At 28.8% G+C, this 22129-nt stretch overlaps 1 protein-coding gene across 1 annotated transcript in view; it reads left to right on the top strand.

Moving 5' to 3' along the window:
• Window positions 1-6004: 6004 nt before the first annotated feature.
• sprt (PDZ domain-containing protein sprite) overlaps window positions 6005-22129 on the top strand; it is a 28327-nt gene continuing 12202 nt past the window's right edge. The window contains exon 1 of the mRNA XM_087159060.1: window positions 6005-6185. The gene's annotated coding sequence lies outside the window, so the exon portion shown is untranslated. The remainder of the gene's footprint in view (window positions 6186-22129) is intronic.

Here is a 22129-nt window from a genome sequence, read left to right as displayed (position 1 = left end):
TAATGAAACAATAGCGCTCGTCTTATGTATTAAACTTTAGCTATTCTTAAATAACTGAGCTAAAAGTAAATTGATTTCTTATTTATTATAACATGGCTAACTTATTTGCACACAATATTTTATCGTTAGAATTGTTGCAGAAAAATTCTGTCTCATGCAAATTACTAAGTAAGCGTTGTTTTAGAAGCATGTTCTGAGCTAACTATAATACTTATTATTTATAGCTAGACAACACGCTTTAGCATCGAAGTCAACTACTAAGTGTGAAATACTCATTGTCACAATCAGCACAATTAATTATTATTTACTGACTTTTTTAGATAGAAGATCACTAAACAAGTACTTAAATGTTCTGATTAAGAAGTCACGATTATTAATTGCACTGAATGTTTTTATAATATCATCCTCTATTTCATGCTTTGAAGTGCTTTATTACTTTTCCAGCTAATTTTAAACTGAATGAAGAACTCTACCTACAATACTAATTTAATGTTTTACGTAATTATTATTGGAATTTAGAAAATGTAATAAAAATTTAAATACCTTTGAAGTGATTCATTCGAAGCCACCGACCAATGTAAGCAATCGTAAAGAAGTTGCAACTCAATAGTGGAAAAAGTTTTTCCATTTTATCGTTCACGAAGCCGAATTTACTTCCCAAACATTTTCTTCCGTTATTTGGTATAAAATTGCATTGACGGAAAATGATATTTTAAGTTAGTGTTTGCTTTTTTATACATAAATTTTTCCCAAAACAGTAGCCGCAGTTCAAAAGCATCCCCATTCCAGTAAATGAAATACATGATAAATTGTCCATTGTTATAGATGGAGGGTGGTCATAATGTAATGGTTCTTCGGTGAGTACACACACACATATATATATATATATATATATATATATATATATATATATATATATATATATATATATATATATATATATATATATATATATATATATATATATATATATATATATATATACATATATATATATATATATATATATATATATATATATATATATACATATATATATATATATATATATATATATATATATATATATATATATATATATATATATATATATATATATATATATATATATATATATATGTAATAACAGGGCTCCAACCCTGTTATCAGTGTTGTATTTAGCTTGAAATAATTGCAGTCTTAAGCCATCAGACGTTCTAAACAGGTTTATTTAAATATAGGCTGGTATTGCTAACAATTCACGTCCCCACTCCTGAAAAGGAGGGGGAGTGGACAAGACTCCGGACAATCCCGGAACAGCTTATCAGGATCACATAATTATGAAAAGGACACGCAAAACTATGCGTTCCTACGTTTTATACCAACATAGATTTGAAGTAAAAAGGCACCTTCGTACATTCCTTGTATCCTTACGAATTAAGGAAAATCATTTCTGCTTCCTTATATGGAATTGAAAAAGGGAACGATTCTAAAAATAACTCTTCCCTTGAAATATAAATCTACTTATATTTCAATGGTATGTTTTCAGCCTTGAATTCCCAAAATAGAATCTCTCTACGCTTATTCTTTAACAAAGACATTTTATGAAAACGAAAGATTTTTAATTCTTTTATTAATACAAAAGTATTTACTTTTTGTTTTACATATATATATATATATATATATATATATATATATATATATATATATACATATATATACTCACCGAAGAACCATTACATTATGACCACCCTCCATCTATAACATACATATATATATATATATATATATATATATATATATATATATATATATATATATATATATATATATATATATATATATATATATATATATATATATATATATATATATATATATATATATATATATATATATATATATATATATATATATATATATATATATATATATATATATATATATATATATATATATATATATATATATATATATATATATATATATATATATATATATATATATTAATAATTTTTAGGAAATTAGTATTGAGAGCAACATGATTAACGAGTCCAGTTTCGGCATGATATTTTATTTAGCTAAACGATGGTGAAATAGCAGTTTCACCCCTCTCCAGACGGAGAGGGAGAGACAGAGTTACAGTCAGATCTGACGGAGTTTAGTTGGTAAACATTATACACCAAAAAAGACACGCAAAAACATTGCTCCTGCATTTTATAGGATGATTTTTAGTTGTAAAGAGGCCCAGTCATATGCCTTTTTCTGTATTCTTACGCCTCATCAATTTATTTATTACTCATAGCAAATCGTTTAATCTTTCCTTATATGGAAGTGAAAGATCTTAAAATAACTTCTCTTTTGAAGTATAAATCTAATTATTATTCATTGGCATGTTTTTAGCCTTGAAGTCCCAAAATAGAATTTCTACCCTTATCTTTTACTAAAGATATTATATGAAAACGAATGAAGTTTTAATGCTTTTATTAATACAAAAGTATTTAATTATTGTATTACATCCCCCCCCAAAAAATTTTTTGGTAAGCCAAAAAAAATAATAATTATAAAATTTAAAATACTACGAATTTTTAAAGTTTAATTAGGTATGACTGTCCTCTTTCCTACTATAAATAACATTTTTCCAAAATGTGAAAAAATTATTTACAGCAACAACAATAAAAACATAATAATACAATTTATCTATTTAGTAAACTAAACAGAAAGAAAAATTTAAACATTTTATATAATTATTTTAAAAAACTTTTCAAAATTTTTTACACAAAAATATACAAAATTTTTATGCAAAACGAACTGGACAACAAGTGTCATTTAATCAGAATTTAAGATTCTGTATGGTTAATGGGGTTATTTACTAGATGAAATTCTGTATTCCCCGTTAAAATGGAGGAAAACAGAGTTTCATGAAGCACTGTGAAATTGAGAGATCCAGACTGGATAAAACAAAAATAGTTTTTAAATTTTTTTTTTTTTTTCACTGTGTTGAGGAAAAAAATTCAAGTTTCCTCGCCAAACATCTCCACACGCGATTCGGATCTCTCAAAAATATAGGGATTACTTCTTCCTTTGAAGAAAGTAAAAACATTTATTTTGAACATTATTCACGATTTAATTTTTTGTGGGTTGTGATATTTCCTAAGTTTTGATACATGTAGTATTTCGCAATTTTGCTTACTTACATTTTTATTTTATTTATTTATTTTTTGTAATCTTGGTCATTCTATCTTTTTCCTATTTTTCCTTTTCTTTTTCGTTACCCTTCACCTTTTTTTTTTCCGATGTTTACTTTTATTGAAACATCTTCAACTTTTATTTTTTCGATGTTTACTTTTGCCGAAACATCAAACCTTTTATTTTTTCGATGTTTACTTTTACTGAAACATCCTCAACTTTTTTATTTTTTCGATGTTTACTTTTATTGAAACATCAAACTTTTTTTTTTCCACAATTTTTAACCTTAACATTTTGAGAAGTTTGCTGTCTAATGTGCAAAGATAAGTTGTCATTGTTGAATTAGCAGAGGTGATCAATCTCTTACCAAATTAAGTAACAACTGGCCCGACACAATTAATAAACAAACAAAAATCTTTGCAAGTCTACAACCCTACTAAAGCATATGGTAAATCAGTATCAAGTATAAAAACTTAACTGAGTTAAAAATTTCGCCTATCGTAATAAGGGAAACTCGCAAATTTTGTTAAGTGTTAACTGTCCTTTTGTTTGGGTAACATTTTTTTCCTTACATTTTTTTTTTATAGGAATATTTAGTTTTGACCAAGTCCGAAAAAGCAAAATTTTTACAAATTTTCTTTAAGTTTTTATTTTTTATTTTTTTCGATTTCATCGTGATAAATCATTAGGAAACAAAAGTTTAAAAAAAACTTAATTTTGTTTGCCATTACTAATTTAATTGACGCTTGAGCCGCATTTATTTCCTTCAAAAACATTTTAAATGCACTATAAAAACATATCATATTTTTAAAAAAAGCAATATAAACACAAGAAATGCAATCTAACTCTTAAAAATATTCTATTCAATGATTCATAATAAAAAGTTTTCTCTTAACTCATATCTAATTTCAATAAAATATGAACACTCTAAACTTCAACGTCGACCTTCATCAATTTCGTTGAAGAGAAAAAAAAATATATCATATTTTAAAAATAAAACGAATATAAATATAAGAAATGCAATCCAACATTACTAATATACTCAATTATTCAGAATAAAAAAAAATTTTTTTGATCACTAAAATATGTAATCATAACAGTATCATAAATTTTGAGAAAGAAGAAAAAAATAATTTATATATCACTTTTTCTTCAATATTTGGCGAAGAGGAAAAAAAAATCATTCGCGCACTTCACTTTCTTCTTCTTATTAATCATTAAAAATCAAAGAACTAAATGTTTTAGAAAAAAATACTTAAAGGATGCAAAGCTGCATAAAGTTCGAATTAATCCAAAACATATCTTGAAAGCCACAACATCAATTTAAAGTTGATAGGAAAAAATTATTCTTTCTCTTTTTTCTTTTCGTTAAAATGATTCATAAATTTTCAGTGATAGTGAGGTTTCACTTATTATTCTTTGAGTTCAGAGTAGGAGGGAGGGTGGGAATGTTGAACATTTAAGTAGACCATCGTAAACCATTATGTGTTGAGAAAACACTTCATCGACGATTAATCCAGAGTAGCACTGGCATAACTCAACTTTTCGTAGGTCACTTATAAAGTAAAGGGATGGGATTTCTTCAGAACGGAATTAGGCGATTTTTTTCCGGTGTCTAGGATGGGAACCTTCGGCGATTCTCTTTTTCACCACAATCGAGAACTTTTTAATCTCAGGAGTCTCTCTCTCTTCAAACCAAGGGGGTGAAAAACTCATCCAAGATTTTTGACGAAGGGATGAGGAATCCTTCTCGACGAGGTAGCGGTCACGTTAGGCCAAGTCCCAAGAGATAGTATAGCACAAAAATTTTCTTTCAAGGGGTTTCCTGCACAAAGCAAACATCCTGCGAGGCTTCTAATAATTTTTAGGAAATTAGTATTGAGAGCAACATGATTAACGAGTCCAGTTTCGGCATGATATTTTATTTAGCTAAACGATGGTGAAATAGCAGTTTCACCCCTCTCCAGACGGAGAGGGAGAGACAGAGTTACAGTCAGATCTGACGGAGTTTAGTTGGTAAACATTATACACCAAAAAAGACACGCAAAAACATTGCTCCTGCATTTTATAGGATGATTTTTAGTTGTAAAGAGGCCCAGTCATATGCCTTTTTCTATATTCTTACGCCTCATCAATTTATTTATTACTCATAGCAAATCGTTTAATCTTTCCTTATATGGAAGTGAAAGATCTTAAAATAACTTCTCTTTTGAAGTATAAATCTAATTATTATTCATTGGCATGTTTTTAGCCTTGAAGTCCCAAAATAGAATTTCTACCCTTATCTTTTACTAAAGATATTATATGAAAACGAATGAAGTTTTAATGCTTTTATTAATACAAAAGTATTTAATTATTGTATTACATATATATATATATATATATATATATATATATATATATATATATATATATATATATATATATATATATATATATATATATATATATATATATATATATATATATATATATATATATATATATATATATATATATATATATATATATATATATATATATATATATATATATATATATATATATATATATATATATATATATATATATATATATATATATATATATATATATATATATATATATATCCCGTGCTACTTTTCAATTCTTTTCCAGGATACAGAGAGGAAAGTTTGTGACATTTATAATTTTAATCATTCACTCTCTGCTTCCAGAATGTGAAATAATGCAAAGAAAATTAACTTTATTTCATTGCGCATCTAATAATGCCCATTTTTCGGACATTCTGGAGAAGTGAGATACGCAAGATTATTTTTTCTCTGATTTGAGAAGGCGATAAGAAAGCGAACTCGTTAGTTCCGCTACTTCTGCCTTCTGGTAACAATCCTTCTTCTTCCTCTGCCATTCATTCCTCTCTCTTCTTCGAGAGAGAGTGGAAAAACGATTCCTTTTGGAGAGAGAAGAATAACAGGTGTTGAACCGAATGGATTACTTTGAATTCGTTTGGCATAGAATCGATTATACGAGCTAATGAGGTGAGTTTTTATAACAATTTTTAATTGTATACTTTTATATTATTTATATGGTTTGTACGTACCTTCAAAAAATTATTAATTGGTATTACTTTTGTTACAAAGAAGCTGAAAATTTATTAATGTTTGTTACCACTATGGAGTGAAAATTTAATATCAGCAACCTTCAGATCTATATATATTTACTTAGAGAGGATAAAATATTCTGGTGACTGCAAACATAATCAGATAAAAAAATTATATTAATATTACTTCCCTTTCTAATTTTTACCAGGTGCGTATGAACTCTGTATTTAGAAACGAGTATTTTAAATTAATAATACCATAATAATAAAATTCTAAATAAAATTTGCTTATTTATGTAATATAACTTATGCTTACTTATATTAATAAAAAAAATTTTTTTACTAAAAGTAACACATCTGTCCAGTTAAAACTCCTCAAGAAAAAAAAATAGGCTTGTAAATTTTAAAAAAAACTTCGTTTTATTTTAACTTTGTTAATTCTTATGATCAAATCATTAGCTAATTAAATATTCCTATGTTTTTTATTTTATGTTATGTTGTTATGGTTTGTTGAAAAAATTAAACGAATCTATGTGTATGTGATTAAAAATAATTTTTTGCATCCGTTATAACTTGCATATAGGAATCACCGTTGAGTCTCAATCGTTTTGAAACGTTCACGCTTAGGGCGACACATTATCGATCACGGTTTTAGGAAACAATCATCGATGTTTTCGTTAATACGTTCGATTTTGTTTCTAAAAAAAACAATCAAAACATTTCTGTCCCGGAGGGAACTTCCTTTTCTCAAGCCAACCGCAATATGTCAATATATGAATATGTCAATTGAATGTTTATAAATAGTTTACTTACAAATTTGATTCGGGAATAATTTTCGCGATGCTATATAAAGATTGCATAAATTGTTCGCTTCCTGTGCCTATGGAATTGGAAGTTTTTTTTTAAACAACAAAATGATAAATTTTTGACTAAATGAAAGAACGATATTGCAAAAAGAGTCTTGTGGCAAAAAATATATATTATTTTGAAAAGAAAAAACTGCAAAAGAATTTTTTTTAAATTATAAACATCAAATAGAATTTAGAAATGCATATAAATAAGCGTTCAAAAGAATTTTTAAAAAAGAAACGGATTTAAATAGAAAATTTTTTATGACGTCATTTTAGGAAAACACCAAGAAATCCTCTCTGCTGAATGGCGCGTTACAGAAGACATTTTATTTGTCACTCTTTGCAATAATTTCACGCTTATTGAAACACCATCTTCCGCTTTAAACAGATGAGCAATTGAAGGTGAGTGAACCAATAAAAAGATGAACTTTTTGCAGTGGTGGCAACAACAAATAGCGATATTCCTTTGACTTTAAGCTCGAAGCTTCATATTTAAAAATATTCTTCTCATAAAATTTCCATTTATCTTCTTCTAAGAGACAACAACGATTTTGATATCAAATCGAATCCGCAACATTCTCTGAAACCGTTCAAAGCACACGCGTTACAAGGTTTCTGAGACATTAATACTAGAAAGACAGAAATACCTATATTGCCCAAAAGCAGTCAAAATGACTGTATTGAGAAAAAATAACTAATGTATAAAGAAATTTGTTTAAAATTAATTTTCAATACTTTTGATATTATTTTCAGTTATGTAACAAGTTATTAGTAAATATAAGCAATAAAAATAATTATAAAAGTAGCAAAATTCTAAGAAATTGTGTCATTATATGCATCATTGTTTTTCGAATTGAAATTAAAAAGCAGTCAAAATGACTTCCTTCGGCAATCTAGTGTTAAAAAATAATAATATTTCATAGAATATATAAACTCCATCGTTACTCTCGCATAAACAGACCTAAGATTAAAATTTTAAAAAAATATATTCATCGGATTATTTGCAATTTTTGATAACAACGTTTATAGCAGTAGTTACACATTTATATGATTAATTCTAAAATAAATTCAATGCAATTTTTTATTTTTTATTTTTTTGTAAAAAATATTTTAAATTGCTTCATTCCAAAGTATATTTTTTCTGTTTGAATGAACAAAAAGTGGGTAAACAGACGGTTTAAATGAAGCGTCCAAGAAACTTAAATAAACACTACCTTATAATGTAAATGAGATTATTGGGAAAGAGGTTTAGCAGTGGAAGTAATACCGAAAATTTTATGTATGAAACCGATTTGACTAAGAATGTACCGGATATTTATCTCCCCGTAAACGAATTTTAGTATTCCATTAGCGAACAGTATCCAATAACACGCATTTATATTTGCCACAGCCGCGTTAACATTTATGGTTAGAATATATTCATAAAAGAGTTTTTGGATGTAGTGCATCATTTTCTTAATTCCATGAACTTTTATCATTCCAGAAATTTAAATTTTGGTGAGATTCGTGTTAACTATATTTCATTTGATCTGTGAAAATTTTACTCTTAGGCGAAATGTGAAACATTTAATAACGAAATAGGAACACAACAGTATATCATTATTTATTTTGAACTGTTAAAGGGCTAGTTTCCTTCCCAACTATTTTAAAATTATTTTCGTCTCTTTTCAGCTGACACACATTTTCATCAAAATTGAAAATTATTAAATTGTATTAAAAAAGAAATCCCTAAAATTTTGTGATTGCATAAATACAGATTCAGTTTCTTATACTATTGGGGAAAATTATAACTTATTGTTCTTTAACCTATCATCCATACAGCTTGTTTTGCAAAGGCTTTTTTTTTCATTTTAGTTAATATGAAAACTTCGCCAAAGAAATTATTTAGCAACAGTGCTAATTGCTTTAGAATGTCTTGAAGATATTATGCGCTGATTGAACACAGTCTTACGTAAAATTTTATTAGAAAAATTAATTTTAACTTATATGCTGTTTAATAGTTGTAAAACTATAACTAAATACCTTCATCATAAAAAGTAGTAGAATTTCAAGCGTAACAGAGAGGAAATCACACAGGTATTTTATCCTAAAAAATGTATTAAATATGCGTGAAAACAAAAAAATTGTGCAATAATATGCTACTTCAAGGTACAATGTTTAATTTAATTGCATAAAATATTAAAGAGCCTCATAATTTAATTGCCAGGTAATTAAAAGCGTCCGTAACAGAGGGGACAAAGAAAATCCAGCATTTTTGACATGCACTGTTATTTCTACTATATTCTGTGATTTGGAACATCCTAAACATTATTTGTAAATTTTCTTTAAATATCAAATTTCAAGGTTAAATAAATTATTATAAGACTTTTTAAATTACTTACACATTTTTATTAACTTGTAAGAGAGGGGACATTTTGCAAATTTGACAAATAGTTACAGGGAAATATCATGCCATTTAATTAAACATTGCACCTTAAAGTAGCATATTATTGCAGAATTTTTGGTTTTCACATACATTTAATACAATACACTTTTTATGATAAAATGCCTGTGTGATTTCCCCTCTGTTACGCTTGGAATTCTACTACTGGTTTCAGTTGGCATGGAAATTCAACAGTAGCATACATAGTGATGACTTTATAATAAAAGATCAATGCATTTCGTTTGAAGCCTTTAAATTTAAGTATTAATTCAAATTCATGAAAGTAATAATTGAAAATAATGTTAAGAAGATATAGTAAGCGAATGTTGGCTAGTAAACATCATTAAATAAAGAATAAAGGAGTAATTTTAAAGTAAATGCCATTTGAATTTGCCTTTGTTTTCAGCTGACGACAGTCAAAGAGAGCCCAAAACTTCAATTCGAATTTTTTTTAAAGAATTTCGTCGAATATTTTTACAAAATCATTCCAAAAAAATCATTCCAACTTCACACATTTATGCAATGCGGATTGTCATCCAAAAATATTTGCACGAAAGCAGGATCAATCATTGTATTCATAAAGAGAAGGAGAAAAAAAAGGCAAATAAATGTCAAAAACTATTTCTATTCGAGTTGGAATACCGTATTGAATTGTGCCATTAGTTTCGCTACATTTGTATCTTTACTCCGTAGTGTGTGATTATTAAATTCACGGATGGTTGGTGTCCACAATATTTGTGTTGGAATGTTACGCCTCTCAAAACCTATAAGAGTGGCCAGATGTAAAAGTGTCTCATTTTAAAAAGGGAAATTGACTTGATTTTTAACTTCCTGAATTCTATGGGAATTTGGCATTATTTTCTCCATTTCATACAAAATTCCACAACCATTTAAAAAAAAAAATTTTTTTTAAACCTTTCACTACTCATTCATAACTTTGCTTTTTGTGTACAGTATGGCATGTATGTCTTTCATAATTTATAATTCTCGAAAATAAGCAGATTCGATACAAGTTTTAAGCAAACTTTGTGAATGTTTTTAATGAAAGAATGCAGGCCAATGCTTTTTGGGTCCTGTCTGATGGAATTTCATGCAAAGACAAAGTCATTTTCGGAATTCATGTCAGAATACTTTCAAAATAAATAAGCATTTTTTTTCATTCATTTGGTATTTATAGAAGTATAACATTTAACAGCTTTTATTTATTATTGATTCAAAGGATAATCCTTTGATGCAGATAGAACACCAGTGTCCCTTTTATATATTTTTTGATGCTCTAATTCCAAGAAAAAATATATTTTGGTGTTTTTCAATTTTTAAAAACAGTCTAATACTTACTTAAAAGTATATTTTAGATTATTGGAATTATATTTGGACCAAAATATAAAATCCAGAAAAAGTTTTATTCATTCATATTTAAAATTTAATTTTTATTCATATTCACATGTGTTATCTATACAAAAGTATAAAAAAAATTTCAAAATATAAAAATTTATCTTCCTGAATAGCATTTACTGCTAAACTACTACTATGCGAAAACTTTACGGGAGTTAGAAAATATTTCCCCATAGATGAGATAGAATAACTGATCATTTTATACTTGAATAAATGTGAGTACAGAGAAAGGGACTCTGTACTCACAGAGAGAAAGGGACAGAGAAAGGGACAAGGGACTTATTCTTTGCAAAATTGTTCCTTTTTGATTTTTGTAATAATTTAAAGTTCTAATATATTTTGTGAAAAAAGGATGAAATGTTTTATCCCCAAAAATGAGTTGATGGATTTTTTTAAAAAATATAACAATGAAGGATAACACTGCATGGCTGAAAGTCCTTATATAGCAAGACGGAAAAGAGGAAAAACTGGTGCGTAAGACATTTCATTCCAGCATTTTTTTTTCGAAAAAAATAAAATATCTGTAACTATCCAGATTTCTTTTATAATTTTAGCATATATATAAAACTGCTTCTTTTCCAAGATAAAGTGGATATTGTTGAATAGTTTAAAAAAAAGAATAAGTAAGCTCCTCCCAAAAACTAGCTGTAACTGAAAAGGTTTTACTACCAGCCTTTCCTCTTTTCCGTCTTACTTTCACCCCTGTAACACTGCAGTCTGATACTTGACATGTTGTGAGAAAAAAAAAAGCCCAGAGGTCATCCAGAAAACATTCTTAAATACATTGTTTCATAGAAAAAGAAAAACTGGAAATAAATGTATTTTTGTACATCGCTGAAAGTGGTTTGAGTACCGACTGAAAATACATTAATTATACTGAATAAAAGAAATAGATAATCCTCTTATTGCTTGAAGTTTTGTAAACAGTCGTTTACCCGTAATTTTCATAGTGTTCTAGAGAGAGGAGGTGGAAAGTGTACAAACACAGAATTGTTTGAATGCATGTAAAGTGCAAATTTAAGTATCTCGGAAATTTTTCTAACTTTTCAATCATCGCTTGATCCTAAACTTATAGAAAATTATACTAACTTCAAAAATAAATAAACTAAAAATACCTCCACTGTGAATGAGTATTTTCATTTATGAATGACGTATCTTCTTAAAACTAATTAAAAGATGACAGTTTACTCGTTCCATTATTGCAAAGTAAAATTTTAACAATATAAGAAGTTAGAATCTTGATTTGGAAGAAATATTGTTTTCTTTCCTACATCTTCGAATAATTAAAAAAAAAAATGTTACTATTTGTAATGTAATCCACGTAAATAATGAAGAGCGAGGTCATCCCAGTTACAAAACGGGTGACACAACACACACATAAATATGAAGGCAACTACAATAATGAGAGAAGCGTAGGTCGACAGCTGGAACAGAATAGTAATTCATCCTATATGACCTTTTTAAAAAATGTCTTCATTCCGCGACTCCAAAATAGCGGATCTTATTTGTAATAGTCCACTCATGATTCAACTTTTGAAGTGTTCAAGGTTTTATATTGACAAACATTCGAAAGCAACAGAAACAACAATTATAATAATATTATCAAAACGCTTCGCTATTTAACTTTTAAACGAGCTTTAAATAAAAATGTAGGTGGATCCATGATTTAATCTTTGAAGTCGCAATACAGAAAGTCATTTGTTTCAGAACAACATTGAATGTTAACATTGTTTAGAAAATCAGTTTCTTCATTAATTATCTCCATAAAAAAAAAGAAAACGACAAATTGTAATGGATTTTCTTTTCTTATTCAAAAACTCAAACTATTCTTTTTTAACTTTTTTACTAATTATTTTGAATATTGTATTGCTTATTATAGATTATAAACATGATACTACAATAGTTTGAGATTTTTAAAATAATTTTCTAGAAATTTATTTTACATTCTATCTTAGAAGTACGAAAAATGAATCATTCTTCGCAGTTCGGTCTTCTTTTTCTTTCCTAATTAGACTATGAGTCTTATATTCATCGTTAGAACAGCATTTAAAATGAACTGCATATGAAAGTATCTTTACCTGTGATGCTTTTTTATGAAAGTTAAGCCTATTTAATAATTTTCCTGTCCGGAATACGTTTATGGATCTTCAATGAATGGCACTATATAACAATCAAGGAATGGCGCAGATATTCCATCATGATTAAAAATATGAACAGGCGAAATATTTATAATTCAGGGTGACTGGGAAAGATTTGAAAAAAGTGATGGAGAAAGATGAAATAAAGAAATTTTATTTTACTTATTCTTACTTGCCAAAATATAATTGCGCCTAAATGGAAATATATCGAGATGTTGAAATTGACACAATTAAGTTTTAGAATTAAAGTGAAATGAAAATCTTTAAATTTTCTAATTGCCTCATAAAACATTTGTTGTCCCTTATAAAATTTTTATCGGTTCAATAGAGCACTTTTCAACATACAATGTATTTGTATGCACAGTTTTAAAAAGAAAAAATTTTCTGAAAATTTCTTTTTTTAAAATTCTATACAGAATTACCTGCTATATATCCCTTTCAGTTGTTCCCACCATGTGAATGTATAAATATAGAAGAAAATATGTGAAAAACTCTTAAATCTACATTTGATTTGAAATTGCTGTAACCACCTTATTTTATTTTATAACCGTCGTTGAACAGCCGATCTATTTTTTGGGTTTACGACTGCTAATGTTCCATGCCGTAACCTTGTATTTTTGAACCCAATCCAGAAGATAAGGGAACTCCTAAATCTAGTATTGGGAGAAATTTGGAACTAGTCCACATTTGCATTGCATGGAGAGGAAATCCAAGAAAACCTCCCACTGTTAGCCTTACGGCAAAGGGACTCTAACCCATGATCCGTCTACGTCTGAGGATACTTTATGCCACCACTGTAGTCAGTGCGATCCGGGTGCAGAATTCGTATCGACCAACCATTGCTGGAATTCAAACCCGGTCCCCTGAGCCATCACAACTCTATATTACCTTATATAGTCATCATATTTACAAATTTAAATTGTGCCCGATCGGCATCCGTATAAACACCGACAACAATTACATTTATACCGCTGATACGCTCTATGATTTAATTAAACGTAATTTTTTTTAAGAAAAAATATCCCAATTATATTTTTTGAAAAGTATGTAAACTGGCCCAAAGAGCCCATTCAAGAATCACATCTTTTTTTTTTCGCAAGCCAAAATAAAATATGTAGATATATGTTAAGAACAATAATATTTAATTTAAATGACAAAGGTGATGTTTTCAGCTTTACATGTAGACTATTTCTATGAATATTGCTAAGAGAAGGATTTCTCAATAAGTCAAAGGTATGGTTAAAAGTTTTTCTATCGGAAATATTAAGCTGCCAGAGATAGAAGATACAATGTGTCACAGTACTGTGTGATCTCTACAGTCAGAAATAAGTCTCGTTTCATACTATATGAGTATAAGAAGAATCGCATACGGAGTTAAATAATTTATCCAAGTTAGGGAGGTATTTTTTTTATTTTTATTTTAAGTGGGTGGTGATCCAAAAAAGTTTGGGAGCCTTTGATTTAAGTCATTTAAGTATCTGGTAGCCTCGAAAAAACATTTTTTAAATTATTCAAGGGACAAAGCATGATTACATTTCTTTTTTTTCAGTTCCATTAAAGTTGTGCATTTCTTTTTAATTTATTGCATGTTCAACTCAGATTGATTCACTAAAACATTTTTATCTTGATTGAAATACTTCATTTTGTATTGCTAGTCTATAACCGTAACATTTTTAGTTGAAATTCGTCTTATTGTGGGATCAAATTACGATAATAATATATAATAAATTTATTTAAGATTCCTCAAACTAATAGCTTAAGACAAAACAACCTTTTCATTCGAAGCTTAAGAATTTTTTTTGAAAAATTATGTTTACATTATAGTTCTGTTCATCGAATTAAAATCAATGATTATGAAAGATTTTTATGAATATGGAAAAGAATAGAAATCTGCACTTTTGCCTCTAAAGCGCGTATGCCTCTTTAACTGATGAAAAAATATGTCTTTAAATTCAATCATTTTAAAAAAGTTTATTATCTAAAACATTATAAGACATTGTAATGTTTTAAGTAACAATGTCAACATCGCTTCATTTAATTAAACTTTCATAACTTGTTTCAAGTAGCTTCGTCGCTATTATTTAAACTTTGAAGAAGAAGAAAAAAATTTTATTCCAAATAAATAATAATTCAGCTTTCCTTAGTTCGAAATATTAATGATGTGACAGTAAGTATTTCTTTTGTTGTGTTCTTTTTTAAATTAGTTTTATGCAACACTTTTCAGAGAAAGGAGTTTATTGAATGAAAAGGGTAATGAAATGCAGGCTTTGTTAAAAGTCTGCTTTGCTTTTTGACGTTTTTTTTCTTTATTTATTTATCAAAGAGGATGGTTTACGCCTGGGTGAAGGAAGATGGGTCCAACAAACTGCAAGTAGAGCTGAAAAGATTAAACTGCCACAATCTTTTAAAAGTCATTGCGATACATTTCCCTGTGGGCCTTTAGGGAACATTTATAGGTAAACACGCATACGCTAAACAAGGAATGAAAACAACAAACTCTTTTAAGTTTTATACTTAAGTTTAATAAAAAAGAACACTTCATTTTCGTCAAAAGGAACCGAGAGATAGAAACGCTTGATCAAAACAAATACAAAAGTAGTCACACACAACAATCTAATTTCTGCATCATGTTTGTAAGTCGCGTGCGTCCAAAGTTAATTAAACTCCCCTTCTAATGATTTGACGTCGTTTTTGTCCTCTGGGGGTGAAAGCGATGAGGATAATTTGAAGAGAAAAGAGGTCAAGATATCTCTGCGTTGTTATTCTTGTCTGTCGCTATTAATAAAAATATTCATGACAAAAGACATCCGCTTATGATTGTCCTACGGATATGATATTTACCACGTTCATGCTTACATATTTTTATACCCGCAATAATAGTAAAAACCGGCAATAAAATTAAAAAAAGAATCTAAATAAGAATATAATGATAATAAATTACTAAGGAGTGAAAACTGAAATCGCATTATTGCGATCACTGGTTACCCATAAATCAAATATTTCATTTATAGTTTTTTTTTCCTTTTTTTTTAAGAAAAGATTTTTATTTATTATTTTAACGCTACAACTTTTCAAGGCATGGGACGCTGAACTGCATGAATTAATTAAATAAATAATCTCAAGAGACTGAAGAAGAAATTGCTTGATTAAAAACTTCATTCCCTTCAAAAATATACAAATTGGATATAACAGTCGAAATGTTTCAAGCTCTCTAAAACAGGCACTCATTTTCAAAATTCGCCAGACGTGAAAGAGAAGAAACAAAAATGATTTGAATTATAAAACGTGAAGTTGCCAACAAAAAATGAAACAACAAAGACAAGAAGAATGTAGTCTACAGGCATTGTGTTTTATAGTACCGAATTATTGCTACTCGCATCCGTCAAAATATCTTCCGTAGAATATAGAATTGGTGCTCTAAGGGCAGTCCTACAAAATGTCGCACTGAATTTCAGCAGTCCCTCCCTATAAACAGCTGAGAAGAGAGTCTTCTAATCACACAGCAGCAAAAGATCACACAGTCACATTGCAAACCATGAGTTGGGAAACAGTCGTTTGCATACAGCAATTATTATTTTGGAAATACGTATGCTTCATTGCTTATTTCAATATAAAGTTAAAAAAACTTATACAGTTAAAAAAACGTAATAAAAATGTACGTGAATATATTGCTAGATTAGAACAAATGTGGTACGTTTATACTGTCAAGTTTCAAAAGGGCGAACAATTGGAAACCAAAGAATGTTTTTTCTTTTATTTATTTATTTATTTATTTTTTTAAAATGGGTCTATCCTTAAAATAAGGAAGTTGATTTTTATCAGACGAAACTTTCATGAACTAGTACAGACGATAATTTAAGTTTTTCTAAATTCTTTGCACAAAAAATTTTTATTTTTCTCTGCGGATTTATGAATTCCAATAATTCCTTTTTTTCCCGATATGGCACATAAGATAAAAAGAAACACATTCGAAATACAAAGTTTTATACTTCACTTTAGAAAAGGATATTTCATTTCCGTCACTCCCAAAGAAAGAAATCTGTTTGTTTCTTTAAATATTCAAAAATTTGTATTGTTTTGTTTGTCACCACTTCGTGCATCCATTAAAAAAACATGATTAATCCAGAATAATTGACGTTACGTAAAAATTCAGAGTCCAGCAATAAAAAAAATGTCCAGCAATAGTGCATTTATATTCTCTCTCCCCCCCCCCCTGCTTGCACGTATTGTTTTTCAAATCATATTTAGGTAATATGATTATAACGAAGATTATATGATATAGCACGCATTATATGATTATTAACTTTTAAACGAAGCATCGATTGAAGATAGACAATCGTATTTGAAAATCGCAATAGGTAATTTTCATCCAAGTATAAATCTTTTTATTTTTGAAATCTAAAATGAGAGTAAATTTGTCTACCGATAAGATTAGAATAAGTCCTTTTTTTCGTGTTTTACGGTTTTGTGACTTTTAAATAAGGAACGATGCCGGAAACTGACAACATTTTTGTTCGCGCATCTGCTGTTTCTTCCTCCCCTTGTCGCAGCATCTTTTGATCACGCAACTGCTTCCATCTCCAAGGTTGTTATCATTTTTATTCTTTTTCTGAAACAATGAACTTGGAGTGGCCGATCATCGGCACGCGAGATGATTATCGTGAAGTGATCTAGAACAAGAGAGAAGCCTACCGCTTTAATGGCCGCGACGGACTTTACTTGTTTTGGATTGTTCGATTTGTGATTCAACGGATTTAAAATCGATGGTCGATTTCAGTTCATTGTTTCTAAAAAAAAACAATGCGCTCAAAGGATCTGGAAAGAACCGTGAAAAGTTCATTGAACAGATGTTTCTAATAATTACTTACTTTCGATTATCGGAGGTAGATATCGAAATAGCCATTTTTCTTTTTTATTAACTTTCTGACGAAAAAGAAAAGCACAAACTTCAATACCTGAAGTGTTACTAGCGTCATGGCTTCTCAATCCATGAGAAATATCATTTAAAATTAAACTAAAAACACGGAAGGAAATATTTTAAATAAATCTGCACCACTACACATTTGCATTCATTGATGTTATAACCAGAACATCGCAATGACTCAAGCAGGCAATTGTCTAAAATTGTCAGCGGTGCATTTTATCGTCGTTCGGGGGAAAGAAGCTAAAGCCTCTGTATTAATCAAACAAAATCGGATGAATTGTATACTTTGTTCTAGATCCAAACTTTAAAAAAAAACATCTATAAAAGAGAAGTTGTTGGTTGTTTCATTTTTTATTTTATAACCGTCGTTGAACAGCCAAATCACTTATTCAATTTACGACAAGTGATGTTCAACTCCGAATCTACCCTGGTTAGCCTGCAAAGGTACTCTAACCCATGATTCGTCTGCCTTTGAGGATATTTCACGTCATCACTGAGGTCTGTGCAAACCTGATTCGGATTCGTATCAACCAGCCATCGTAGAGATTCGAACCCGGCTCACCTCATTGGAAGGCGAACGCTTAGTCCCCTGAGTCATCGCGGCTCTTGTTGGATATTTTAAATATTTAGATTTTCAACTGAACGCAGAAAACAATGTAAAAGTAGAAATCCGTGGTAAAACTGCACTTGCAGGTCGATGCTTTGGTGGATTAAAGAAAAGCTTTGAGTTTGACATTTGCATCAAAATATCAATCCCAGAAACAATTTATTGATGCTTAATTTTAGAGGTTACCCTACCACGGGAGAAACTTTTAATCTCGAACTCCCTTTTATCTCTATAACCAATTTAAAATATAGAAAAAGTGAGTTCAGACAAAGATAGAGTAAGCCATGAAGTTTCAAATATCAAAATATCAATTTTCAAAATGTCAAAATGAAAATAAATTATGGGAAAATAATCTTAGGATTACGCAATGGAGAAGTTCTCTTTCAATAATTTGTTTGCATTTTGACATTTTGAATTCTTTTGTTTTCAGCCAATGAAACTTCATGGCTTACTCTAAAGTTGCCTGAACTCACTTTGCTTTCTTTTAAATTTGTAATGAAAATGAAAGAGAATTTGAAACAAAAAGTTTCTCCTGTGGAATAGTGTCTTCTTAAGTAAATAGTTAAAACATAAGGAATGACCGATATATGAAATGGCAGAAGAAGCTGTAACTTTGAAAACATTCATCTAACAATAAAAAAACATTATTAGAAAATAAATCTACCGAAAAAAAAATATTTTCAAACGTTCAAAGATTAAAATGGGCTAGACATTTAACTTGAATGCTTCTACTTAAATAGAATTTTCACGAAAATGTCAACAGGTGTTTAAATGGACTAAGTTTTATAGACAGTTTGTGGGAGAAGGTCCCAAAAACTTCTAATTAGAAAATCAATAGTTTTTGATCTCTGGTGCTGTCTCAAAAGTAGAATATATCTTTTGGATTGAAAAGCGTGTAATTAAAATGTTTTTATCTTTACTTGAATTCGATGTTTGCATAGCCATTTATAATATTTCGAAAATGTATTATATTATCTTGTTGATCCTATCATTTATAATCCTACCGTTTGACGTCACTTGTTTGTATGTATGTTAGGAACACTCCATTCCAAATGACTAGAATTTTTAAAGTAAGTTTCACAATTAATTGGAAAAAAAATTATCCTTTAACGACTGAATTCTTTTACTTTTCCTTCAGAGAGAAGCGTTGTTCTTTCGCTCTATTGGGTACATTATTATGTCTATATCTTTGAAGCAAAGATATTGTGAGACGCATCCACAATGAATGACATCCGATCGAATGGTTTGTTGGGCAGAAAGAATTCAAACTTAACCTTGTTTCCCGCACTTCTTCTTCGACTTCAATTTCAAAAAAAAATTCTTCTCACACCCATTTTTAAAACATAAATTTGATTTGCTAGGAATATAATTGAACAATGCTGAAGTCAGATAACGACCTTCCTTATCATAAACACTTGTTTTGAATTATACTTTCTTTCCATTCCTTTCGAAGGGCAACTTTTAATAAAACCTCACCTGAAGCAAGAGAACAATGTTTCACAAGAAGTCATAAGGCAAGGAATTTCTGAGAAGGAATCCTAGACACTTCCTTCAGTACTGATTCTGGCACATGGTTCAGTTGAGTCACTCACTGAATCACTAATTGAATAAAAAGATTACTAACTTCATCATTAATATGACTGCACTAGCATATCACGCGTATACAATTTATAGAAAGTAATATACTCAAAAGTCCTCGAGTGCATTAGGACGACCGGCATTACAAATGCCATTAACAAATAAATTACATTTTGAAAATATTTTATTGAATAGTTTCTTTTTAACATTTATAATTTTGTCAATGTTAATTTTATAAACATATTTCACAAATATTGGAGAAGGTTAATTCCATCACTTATATATTAAGTAAGTAACAATGTGCTCAATGAACAAAATAAATGATTTTATGCAGTTAAAATTTAATGAATTAAAATAGTTTTTTTCACAACTGGATATTTAATCATGCATGATAAATAATAAATGGCAAAATTCCAGTAAGTTTTAAATGTATCTCCTCGATAAAAAACAGTTTACAAAAGAAAGTTAAGAAAGAAAAATTCCTATTTCGGCAAAACTCAAGACCGCTTCCTACGAGACAATCAGACTATTAAAATTTAAAGATGAAACAATTAGAGCCAAACTACAAGGGAAAAACAAGCAACAAAAAAATGCACAAACAACTTAAAACAACGATGGCAAGCGCGCTTATGATCATTGCAAATTATCTGTACATCATATGTTAAGTATGACAATATTGACATATCTTTAAGTATTGGGCATCATTTCGAAGGGTTGCTCGGTACTCATTTATCGATGATTTATTTTTTATTTTCACCCCGACACCCCCTGCAAAAAAAAAAAAAAACGGGTATTCAGCTAGTTCAAAGATAAAGATTATTCTTTGTAAAGAATCGATGTCTTAAATAAACGAACGATTACACATGCACAGAGTGCTAACCTAAATTAGAAGAGAACCAAAAAAAGAAACAAAATTTTAGAAGAAAAGTCTCAGATATAAATAACCACTTGCTAATAAACTGAGAAAAATTTGCTATTATGAGAATTTACATTTTTAAAGCCAAACTACAAGGAAAGCGACAAATAGAATCGATCAGTTACTTAAGGTAATGTGTGTGTATGAAAAATATAAAATTAGAAACATTATCAAATTGGAGACAAAATAAAAAACTGGATGAAATAAACGTAAAGCGTCTCTCTTTAGACTATAACAGAGGCATTTCGAAATAATATGTTGATATATATAATGAGGTGACGACATGTAAAAAAAATGCAGCTATAAGAGGATTTCATAAGTTGATAAAAATAGAAGATTTCTTTCCATTTTCTATTCTTATTCTGACTAATCCGTTCGAGTAGCAATCATTGAACGAATACTAAGCTTATTTCCGTTTTCTCAACAGTTTAGGTGAATCCGATTTATTTGTTCACCATTTTGTCGAATATCGATCGTCATGGAACAACGAATCCGGAGTGTTAAAAAATTTTCTCACCAAGACAAAAGTTTTCTATAGCTTATTTTTGTTGATCCGATCAGGGCTTTATTTACGATAATGTAAGTTAATGAGAACAATATATTCAAAATGCAATGAGAGAAAATTCGTGCGGAATTGAGAATTCGTAGCAATTGAGAAACTTATGCGGAAGTTGTCATTAGCTGAATTTTTTAAAAATTGGCAAATTTAAAATGAAAAATAATAAAATTGATTAAATTAGCTACTTGCAGTTAATATTATTATTCATACCAGATTCAAGCCAAGTTCGCCTCAAAACTTACTGGTTTCGATCTTGCTACTTGCAACCAGAAGGTCCAGAACGCCCACTTATTTATGAAAATATGGTACTTTTCAGTTTATTTTATTCGTTAAGAAAAAATTTTTTTATGGCAAAATAGAACGTTGGATTGAAGAATAGATGTTAAAATCACAAAAAATAAGTCGCCCGATTATCTTCCTCTCTATAAAATTACTACATAAAGAAATAAACACATATTTCATTGAATTGTTTGAGACCACATGCATTATAAA

This window comes from Parasteatoda tepidariorum, chromosome 3 (assembly GCF_982258835.1).
Source record: "Parasteatoda tepidariorum strain Cologne lab strain chromosome 3, Ptep-v5.0, whole genome shotgun sequence".
NCBI classification, from domain to species: domain Eukaryota; kingdom Metazoa; phylum Arthropoda; class Arachnida; order Araneae; family Theridiidae; genus Parasteatoda; species Parasteatoda tepidariorum.
The sequence above is the reverse complement of the archived record's forward strand: the minus strand, read 5'-3'. Positions and strand labels throughout refer to the sequence as shown.